The 11,234-nt window shown below is 40.9% G+C and overlaps 1 protein-coding gene across 3 annotated transcripts in view; it reads left to right on the top strand.

The window, feature by feature from the left end:
* Positions 1-10: 10 nt before the first annotated feature.
* Positions 11-11,234, top strand: part of kek5 (leucine-rich repeat, immunoglobulin-like domain-containing kekkon 5 protein) — a 263,002-nt gene continuing 251,778 nt past the window's right edge. For all 3 annotated transcript variants that reach the window (XM_074098641.1, XM_074098640.1, XM_074098639.1), the window contains exon 1: positions 11-557. The gene's annotated coding sequence lies outside the window, so the exon portion shown is untranslated. The remainder of the gene's footprint in view (positions 558-11,234) is intronic.

Here is an 11,234-nt window from a genome sequence, read left to right as displayed (position 1 = left end):
CTGGACACGAACTACAGCATTATTTTACAACTAAACCCCAAACAAGGCTACATAACAACAAAATGTAACGCAGCCAACTGCGCGAAGTTTTTCGTGTTGTTTATATTATAGTCCGAGTCGCGGTATAGTAACCTGGCGGAATTGGGGAGCGCAACAGTTTGTTGCTCGACTTTCGGCGCGTGGCGTATTTTATTTTGTACGGTTATACTTTGCGATTGGAACAAGCAGTCATTCATGGCGTTCTAAGACGCGCTATCGTGTCGCGCGTTTGTGAGAACAGAAAGTTTATAAACGACTTGAAAAGAGTGTTAATGTATGAAAAAACGAAACGAAATTCGATGAAATAACGAAAAAGTGTTCCGTACGAGTGTTGGAGTGATACTGTGCTGGTTTTTCTGTAGTGAAACAAAGTGCATTCTTCAGTGATTCATCTCGAGAAACAAGAAATCTGTGTGTCATAGTTGTAGTTATAGGCATTTTCGTGTAGTAACTAAACTAAGTTAGTGAAATGGCTACTTTTTGGAGCTTAGCTGTTACCTGGGCCGTTTGAAAAAAAGGTAAGTTATTGTTGTTATTCATGCCATTTATCTTGTCTTATGCGAAACGCAAACTTAGAGCAGATAGTTGCCCGTTAATATTTTTGTTATCGATCCATTTTAATCTACAATTACTTACCCACTCACTTTAGCATCATTATAAGCACATAAAACGTTGTAGGTATTCCCTTTATTTTTCCATATGCACCGTATGCACGTGTTCATAGTATCAATGTTGCTTAGCGTTTTAGTTTTATTTAAAATATCACCAAGTTAAAACGGCCTTTGTCAGCGTAAAATGCATACAGCCACAGCAAGCCGCTTCCATCCACAGTCCAATGCGAGTGTTAAAACTAATCGGACCATAGAGTACTTAACGTGAAGTACACGGTGGCCGTGAGCCGATTCAGCCCATGCCACGTTAAGGTATTAAAAAAAAACATCGCCGCCGGCGAAGCGGCGAAACTACATTACTTATTTGAATCTTGGAATTCCTTTTTAACCCCCGACGCAAAAAGAGGGGTGTTGGTGTTATAAGTTTGACCGCTATGTGCGTCTGTGTCTGTCTGTCTGTGGCGCCGTAGCTCTTAAACGGGTGAACCGATTTGAATGCGATTTTTTTAACTGAAAGTAGGTTTTCTAGCGATGGTTCTTAGACATGTTTTATCAAAATCCGGCCAGCCTTTTTTGAGATATTGAACTTTGAAGTGACAAGTCGGGGGCTTTCCAACTTTTAGTTGGCCAGGTTATTGCAACTGCTTTTACTGCCACCTACGTCGACGTACCTACATAATTATTATCTACCTAAGTAAACTTGCGGGTAAAAACTAGTAATTAATAACATAGCTTGTATTTCACAAGTATTCTCTTTATTAGGCAGTCCCCGTTTTGTTCGGAAAAAGGGAGGACAGAGGTTTCCGAAAGACAAAACTGTCTCAAAACACAGAAATTCATTGCCCCGTAACGCATATTTGCCAAAATTAATTTCAGATATTGCAAAATATTCACAAAATTATTCTAATTATAAATAAACCCGCGTAGCTCACCCAAAAACTATGAGATTTGACATTTCGGAGACCTCACGCTACACTAGCGCCTCTAGTGGCGAATTCATTCGCGATAGCCCTCATTTGTGGCCGGCAACTATTGGTGTCCCTCTCTTACTCACATGAGAAGGTATGACACGAACTTCGAATTTCGTAGTAGTCCCCCAGGTTATTTTAACGAACGCGCAGCGTCCGATTCTCGGAATGATATCCTCTGGAATTACCCAATTTACTATCTCACTTTCACTAAGTACAGTTATGTGATGCGCGAGTGAGATAGTGCTAGCGTGCGTTTTGGTCGTCCTTTCCGCTTTGATGGACAAGGCTTAAATTTATGACAGCTGCAATTTTGAATATTGTTATTGTGATGTGTATACAATGTAGGTGTAATATGACAATTTATAATCTACTGCATACTAAATGGAAATAATGATAAGGTAGCGCCCCAAACCCGTCTTTTTTAACCCCCGCCGTAAAAAGAGGGATGTTATAAGTTTGACCGCTGTGTGTCTGTCTGTGGCATCGTAGCTCTTAAACGGGTCGGCCGATTTGAATGCGGTTTTTTTAATTTAAAATCAGGTTTTCTAGCGATGGTTCTTAGACATGTGTCATCAAAATCGGTTTAGCCGTTTTTGAGATCTTGAACTTTGAAGTGACAAAGTCGGCGGTTTTCCAACTATTTGTTGGTTACTCTCCCATATTTAATAAAATAAACCCGGATAACTGACGTCTTAAATCGAGCTTAGATCGACATGTTTCGGGCTAATTAGTAGCCCTGCCTCTAGGTCTATGTAGGAGCAACCCGACTCAGTTTCCTAAGGCCCAGCACACACGGTGAAAAGTTTGGTTAGGTTGTTTCATAATAGACCAATAAGGATTGTAAGGTAGGATGGCAAAAAATCTAGAAAGCCTTGACTCGAAGTACAGCGTCGTAAATCTTCATTTGTTAACCCTTAAAGGTCACAGCAAAAACAGGGTAACAATAAGTGACCTTTACCTTAAATTGTAATGTTAACTTGGAGTAGACCCGTTTTACATAAGGATTGTCTACTTAATATTGGATTACCTGAATCGCGTTCAAACCAACCAACGTGATCACGAAACTATACGGTTGGTGTAAACCCGGCAGTTCAAATACAATCATAACATACATGAACATTGTTTCCATTGTAAAGTAATTAATATCATCTTATTAATTGTTGTGTATATGTCATTAAATGTCATTAGATACAATGTTGTATAAGATTAAAACTTTTAAACGATGCAAATAAAAATGATAGACATAGTTTACTTTAACTTTGGACCTGTTTGTTGTATTACTTGTCGGTATACAGACAGATAGATGGCTAATTGAAGAGTGAGTGGCACTAAGTTAAAGACCAAACTTGTTAACTATAAATTATTTTGAGTTTTTACCTGGTAGGTTCTGCAGGTGGTAGGACCTTGTGCAAGGTCCGCCCGGATTGCTACACCATCTTGCTCGCTAATCCTGCCGTGAAGCAGCAGTGCTGGAGTGCAGAGGTGAAATTACTGGCACTCGAGGTATCCCATCTTAGGCCTCTAGGTTGGCAACGCATCTGCAATACCCCTGGTGTTGCAGATGTTTATGGGCGGTGGTTATCTCTTCCCATTAGGAGAACCACTTGCTTGTTTGCCATCCAGTTGAATAAAAAAAAATATTAAACATCCAAGGGAGCGTTCAAGTATTACGTAACGCAATTGGGGAGGGGGGTCTTGTAAAAACGTTACGATGCGTTACAGGGGCGGGAGGGGAGGTTTCAAACTACGCGTTACGTCACAGTTTTTTTGTAACAGTACATACTATAATGTCCTCAAAAGTGGGAAATTCGCATCATCAGTTGTTGTTCTTGGCCTATAAATTCTCTCATGCTAAGTTGCCAGTGTGACTGTGTCAAGAAATGCCAGCCTAATTCGGAAACTGCTAAAGAAAAGCTAAAAAAAATGGTAATTTGGGTGTTCCGTAACTTTTAGGAGGGGGGAGGGGGGGGGTAAAGAAAAATGTTACGGCGCGTTACATGGCCCCCCATGGGGGGGTCAAAATCTCCAAAAATTGCGTTACGTATTACTTGAACGCCCCCCATATTTATGGCCGGGAATTGAACCCAGGACCTCAAGCTTCGTAACCCAACCTATATGAATATCCGGCTATTTCCTAAGATAAGTGAGGGGTGAGGGGGTTGGGGATGATTTTGCCAACGTTGGGTACTAAGTTCACTGAACGTTTGGAAAACAGCTTTTCTTCGGTCAATCTGGTAAAAAACCTAGTAACTGTTATTTTTGCAGTACCTCTAGATGAATAACGTAATCGTAATCTTTTGTTACCCCCAATTCGTCCTTCGTTTAACTTTATACAGTGAGCTTCTAAATACCATTGATTTTATCACAAAAGTGGGGTAACGCAAGCCAAATATTGCGTGCCGGCCGCGGAACCATTTGCTATAACCACCGATATGAATCTACTAATTGCGATAGTAAACCCTTTTCCCTAATCAGATCGTGCCACTTAACAAGGGCCTTCCATTTAGCGTAGCTGTGGATCTTAAATTTGGTTAACATCTTCAATAACTATTGATTCGAACTATGCTTGATTAGTTTTCAGGGCAAACATTTCTGTTGATCTCCGAGTTTCTTTTAGTTGTTGATTATCCTAAAGGATGCTTAATGGTTAGGGCAAGTCCGTAAACTCTTGATAGAAAAACTTCTAGAACGCTGACTGTCGTGCTCGTGCTCGAAGTATTGCCAACTTAGTGACTTTGTCGCTATATCTGCCGCCCGACCGGTTAGCTTAGTGACGTCAATGACACTACGCATAAAGCTAGAGGGTAGCCACTTCCATGATCAAAACCAAAATTAGAAAGAAAACGTATTTCAGTTCATCAACATCATCATGGTGGGTTTTTTTACATTATCCAATATTCGATGTAGGCCTCTCCCCACTTCTGTCACTCTTGGCGATCTTGTGCCCGTCTCATCCAGTCTCGACCTCCGTGCCGCGTAGAATGTCGTCTAGATATATTTCAGTTCATCATCAGCGGAAAAAAGTTCACTGCTGAACAAAAGCCTCCCTCTTAGAACGCCACAATGAACGACAACTCGCCACTTGCATCCACTGCCTGCAACTCTCACGATGTCGTCAGTCCACCTAGTCTAGTGGGAGGCCTGCCAAAGCTTCGTCTTCCGGTTCGTTGTCGCCACTCGAGGGCTATCTCTCCGAACAGTTATCTGTTCTTCAAGCGGTGTGGCCCACCGGGCCCACCCATTGCCACTTCACCTTGCATATTTTTCAGCTACGTTGGTGACTTTAGTTCTTCAACGAATTTTGGTATTCCAGATTATATCGCGCAAAGAAACTCCAAGCATAGCTCTCTCCATAGCTCGTTGCATGACTGGGCCTCTCCAAGACTCCAACAGTCAAGGACCACGTTTCACAGCCATATAGATAATCACTAGCAACATTTCAGTTAATTAGATCCAATTGCAAGATACATTTTCCCTGATTCCACACAACACAGGTTGCGCAATCAAACACGTAATGTTGAATTAGGTCGCCAAAGTCCAATTATTGTGGGAGTTACGTGTTAGTAAACATATTGTACTAATGTTTATTGTGGAGCTGGACTATTCCACTTTCTTGATGTGACGGTATCAATGTGACCTTTGGACAAAGTGGCCAACAACGTATATTTCTAGAGTTGGTAGACTCTTCGTTTCCCATACATGAACATAAATATCACTGGCAGGGGCCAAATTATTTCATAACTTATTGAGGTCCTGGCGCTTTGCTGGTCGCTGCCGCGGCGCGCTCTCTTCGCTCGCTCAGCTCGCGCGTTTTGATCGCGATTGGACCTAACACTCCTCGTTTCGCTCGTCGTCGTACCTTATTTACCGGAACCTAAATTGACAGTTAAAAGTGACCAATTAGTACATAAAATTATGATATGACGTACACCTCTTTTCTTAACGTGACATTTTCTTTTAATCGAATAAAAAATTATGTGTCGTAAAAAAACTTTTAAACGTTATAAGGAGAGTATAAAAAGCGCTTTTGCGCGCGTATTTCGGATGATTAAGAAAAACTTTCAGAGCTTGTGAGATTAAGGGGCTGTTTCACCATCCATTGATTAGTGTTAACTGACGGTTAAATGTGATGCCGTCTCCGTCTATTCGAACAAAACAAATAGAGACGGCATCACATTTAACCGTCAGTTAACACTAATCAATGGATGGTGAAACAGCCCCTAAAAATATAGAAGTCGGTTAATTGTCGTAAATCCAAATGCTGTGAGATCTCGTTTCGGACTACCGCAATAAAAAAACTCGTTTCATCGTAATTAAATATAAAGGGTAGAAAAGAGAGCCCATTATTTTCACTCTCTGCCGCTGTAGAAACTCTCGAAATAACGTAGGAAACAACGATTTGCTTACTAAAAGGGCGCTAGTATTATTTTACGAATTTTCGTAATAAAGTATTCGTGATAAAGATTTTTCGTGATAAAGTCGTTCGTGAAAAAGTTTTCGTGAAACAGTTTTCGTGATATGCTCTTTACGTGATAAAGTTTATTCGTGATAAAGTCATTCGTGAAAAAGTTTTCGTGAAAAAGTTTTTCGTGATTAAGTACTGACACGACTATTATAAACAACGTAAGATATGAAATATGAAAATACTAGTCTTAGTCGCTTCATTTGCGGTGACATTAGTTCTGGCAGTTAAATCGATATTCTGGGATTTTATTAAATTTCCATGGGGATTCCGGAAAATTTATACCATTGTCCTCCTTTAAATTGTAGAAAGAACCCTTGTGTAAAATTGTATGTCTAGAGTTAGCAAAATTTCTTAGTTTTAAGATTTGGGATTATAAAAATGTAAATCTCGATCTTGTGGGCATATTCATTATTCCATAGAACGAGCTATCTGCATACCAAACTTCATCCAAATCCGTCTAGCAGTTTGCGCGCAAAAGAGTAACAAACACACTCACGCACAAAGACACACACCCTCTCAATTTTCACAGTTGTAATATTTAAATAGACGGGCGTGTATTGCGGGCGTAGTACTATTATTTATTCTGTGGTATTCACTGATATTGCTTAGAATTAGTATCTATTAAAAATAATTGTCATGACATGACAAGCTATTTTAACCTTGAAAAGGTCGTCTTTATTGTTTTGCTTTCCTCAAATGACCTTGAGTTATCCGATATAATACAATCGTAAAGATAAGATTTCATTTGTCACATGTTTTGTTTCTTTAATAAATACCACTTGTATCAGTGCTACTCTAAATAAATTCAAATAAATAAATACCTTGGGACAATTTACAACAATAAGGGTTTCTTGACAGGTCAATAAGGTCAATTATCGCTAGATGGCGTTAGTATCGAGAGATCCATTTGACGTTACAGTCTTGCTTGCGATTCAAACGTGACGCAAATATCAAGAGTTTTCAAGCGGACCTCGATACTAGCGCCATCTAGTTTGACACGGAAACCCTCATTGGCAGAGCCCTATACTTGTGGAAACTTTTCATAGAAAAAGTCTTGGTGATATCGTATTGCTTGACAAGTAAATTCCCACAGCCGGATTTAGAAGTCTGAAGATCCTGGAACAATGAAGAAGAGGAGGCCCTTAAGACGAAAAAAAAGACTGAAAAAAGCGGAAAAGTTTGTTGGGCTGTCGAAATTTGGAGACTATTTTTAAAGACAGTCTTGGATCTCCTAAAGCTAAAAACAGCGGACGACGGAGGCGGAGCGGCGCCACGCTTATTTCGCGCGCAGTATTCTGTGTGCCCTCCTTCATGTTAGCTCGAATACTACAACCGGTACCGCCTCCGCGCCGCTCCGCACCGCTACACCTCCGCCGTCAGTGTGTTTCTAGCTTAAATCCGGCCCTCTCAATGTGTGAACGTTCTGGTATTATCATCATAGTTCTTTAGATAGATGAGAAGTTTTATTAAATGCGTTTACAGTTGATTCAATTATTTCAGTAGGCAACTAATCATAAACTCCCGCGCTTGTGCATACCATAGCTAACTAATTCCATCCAATTGACAAATAGAAGCAAACACTGTTTACGAATACAGAGCTTCAATTATTTACTAAGTTTATAGCAGTGGTCCGACCAGATTAAGTAAACTAGGCCACTGATTTAACGTTTGGTTGGACATGGTCGCATTGGGACTATTTAATTAGTAGCGCAATGCAGTTAATGATTTGTTACTGCGTTTTGTTTGGATAAAAGTTTAGTCTCTGGCTCTCAAAACAAAATAAAGACGACAGATTCGTTATTTAAAATAGTACAGATCAGTGAATGATCCCGACGTGAGAGCGTTTTCAGATTATCCGATCCGATATCGGTATCGGACGCCGACACAATATCGGGGCAAGTAGAATGTATGAAATATGATCCGATGTCGAATCGGATAATTTGAAAGACAGGTACATATTTCATACATTTTACTTGCCCGGATAATCCGAAAACGCTCTGAAAAATCGGAACACACGACTACTTTTGATGCTGCCGACGGTAAGATTAGACCTGAAATCTTAAGATTTTTATACTCTTTTCAGGATTATGAACGGGTTTTATAAATGTCAGGATTTTGATAATTTTCAATAAAAAGGTCATCATCATCATGTCAGCCGAAAGACGTCCACTGCTGGACATAGGCCTCCCCCAAGGCTCTTCACTCAGAACGGTCTAGTGCTTTCCGCATCCACCGCGATCCCGCGATCTTAACCAGGTCGTCGCTCCATCTGGTTGGTTCTTTATACGAGTACATATTTTATTTAAAAATCTTAAAATCACTGCTACCAGCGCCAACGCGTGATCATGTCATCGAGAATCGAGATCAATCATCGCAAAATTATTAATAAAATATGACTATTCATTTTGAATGTGTTTTTTTAACGAATTAAGGCTTTTCTCCGCACTTTTAATTTCTTCATCCGGCAACCCTAAACACGAGTCGTTATTTAATTATTTCTAGAAGTAATTTGGTGTTTATTTTGCTGTAGGACGAGCTGTTTAATAATAAAATTAAATGACGGATAACCTTTAGAAAAAAAGAAAAATCTGAACTTAAAATATAAACACCACGCCTTGATTTTCAATGAAAACAACCCGGCCAAGTAATCCTTAACTACAATATTGTTCAACTTAATTGTTAGCCTCCTTTCTCCGTTCAACGCGGATTTTCCATACCTGAAGAACCCCTATTCGGAAAACCGGTTCCTAATTCCACGGCTTTAGTTTGAAATTCGTCAGCCCTGCCATAATTTACAATCGCCCTTAAGCAATTTTCGGTAAGAATTGTAATACCCAAATCTGTTGTGGTCCCGATTCTATTTTGATCCGATAAGCTTTTTCCTGAACAAACTCATAAGGTGCTTTTCCACCAGCGAGGCGTGGCGAGACAAGGCGAGACGAGAATTGAAATCGCGGCGAACCATTTCCACCAAAAATTTCTACTAGATGCCGCGCGGGCCGGCGCGATGACACGCGAGAAAGCAATACGGTTATTATTACAATAACAAAAAAAAAACACTTATCACACATCCTTGTCAATCCATACTGTTCCACCGAAATTGTGCTAGGAGAGAATTGCAATTTTGCCATATAAATTGACACTGTCTCGCCCCGCCTCGTGTCACCTTGCCGGTGGAAAGCACCTTTATTTCTAACACGTAACTTCTAACCGCATAAACGATTCGCTTCTCTAAGTATTCAGAAAGCTAATCTAGAAACTAATTCGAAGTTCGGAATGTTTTATTCAGTTTAATCATGCATTCCCATTTGGTACGGTGCCGAAAAGACTTGTTTTGCCGAATGTGAAGAGCTCTGAACGTGAAGCTACCGTGAGACTCATTCATAGTGAATTAAGACCGGATAATTCACGTCTTAAATTGAGTTAAGCTCGACATGTTTCAGGCTAATTGGTAGCCCTTCCTCCTGGAGCACACGCCATGGGCGGCTGCTGCAAAACGCGCACTGCGCGCCACTACTACTGGCACACAACTACCCACGTCTTCATCGTCATTTAATTTTCATTACCGTTGATAGTTTGATACCGTCAAATGTAGAACACAGCACTAACATCCCTCTGTCATTCTGCCTGTGTCATCCGGGAGGCAGGTCTTATTCCTGGGCTACTTTCTTTCACAGGTCGATCAAAAGTAGGCGCGGTCTTCACCCTTATGTTGTCAGTTGTCAGCATCCCTAAAATTCGCACAAAGCGTTTTCGTATTCGGATAGCTGTGTTCCCTGATCGCTACGATCTGGCCGTCTTCAAATCTAGGGTGAATGGGCGTTTCTTTGGCAAGCGTGCTTCATCTTAATCAACATCTTCACGTACCATCAGGCTAAACGCAAGCTTATTTTTGTGTATAAATAAAGATTTAGCCAGAAACACGTCGAGCTAGACCCGATTTAAGACGTAAGCCGGTTTTATTTCACTACGGTGAAGAGCTATTCAAACGTGCCCAAGTACCAATAGGGTATCACCCTGCTTCAAAAACCGCTTCCGCAGCCAAACTTGACTTAATTCACGAATATGGGATCGAAATTTGCATGGGAGCCCCGAGTTTTCCAAATTTCTCAGTTTGACCCTGTTTAAGGCTGCCTGTCAACTGGAGCGGGGCGTGGCAGCGGAGCGGTGAGCAAGATAAAAATCCACCAATGGAATCGCATAAAATCTCCGCTCTTCTTCAGTGGACAAGGAGATGTTAACTAGCTTAAAAATTTATTCAAAAATGGGAAGCGGGGCGGAGAAAAAGGCAGCGGGGAAGCTCGCGAATGGAAGAACAGTCTTAAAATCTGCTCCGCTTTAGAAACCTTCTTGCTCCGCGCTATCGAGCTCCGCGTCTCCGTAGTCTAGCTCCACGCCTCCGCAACTCCGCTCTGCATTACTTTCTAGCTCCGCTCTTCTATCTAAACCCGGACTTTTAATCCCACGGAAAAAATGTAAACAAAGGTGTTGCCGTTATCGAAAAATATTTGCAGAATTCTAGATATTTATTGTTTCCACATTTGTCAGAAATCGACCATTGACTCTTGTTCTGTTATTTTTTTATTGTTGACGTTTTTGTTATGTTTTATTGTAGTTAAGTTGTTCATTGTTACGTTCTCCGTTGTTTTTCGTATTTTCGTTGTCTCCCGTAGTTGGCTTTTTATCGGAAATAGAGAAAAACATGGTAATAACAGAACTTAATATAATTTCTAGCTGCCCCGTACCTTGAGTCCCCTGAAATGTCACTTTGACAATGACGAAACTTTGTTTACATTTTTTCCATGGGATTAAAAATCCGGGTTTTGTTCTGCGCCTATGGACACACATAGTCCGTAACTCAGCTTCACATTACCCCATCGCTCCGCTCCGCTGCCTTGCTCCACTCCAGTGGAGAGGCAGCCTAAGAGTTAAGGTTGAAGCAGATTATGTAACGGAAAGGTTTCATCACAGACCTGCGGGCTACTTACGCAAGTACAAAAACTCGTAAGTATTTCACGCGGAGCTGCTGTTAATTGCAGCAAAACATCGCGCTAATTAGGTGGTGGACGGCCGCTTTGTGTCACTTGACTGTACTTCATATTGCCACCGATCACGCTGAGTGCCAACGTGTTCTTAGAAATGATTTCG

This window comes from Choristoneura fumiferana, chromosome 15 (genome assembly GCF_025370935.1).
Source record: "Choristoneura fumiferana chromosome 15, NRCan_CFum_1, whole genome shotgun sequence".
Lineage (NCBI taxonomy): Eukaryota > Metazoa > Arthropoda > Insecta > Lepidoptera > Tortricidae > Choristoneura > Choristoneura fumiferana.
Note: the sequence above shows the minus strand (reverse complement) of the source record. Positions and strands in the feature narration are given on the sequence as shown.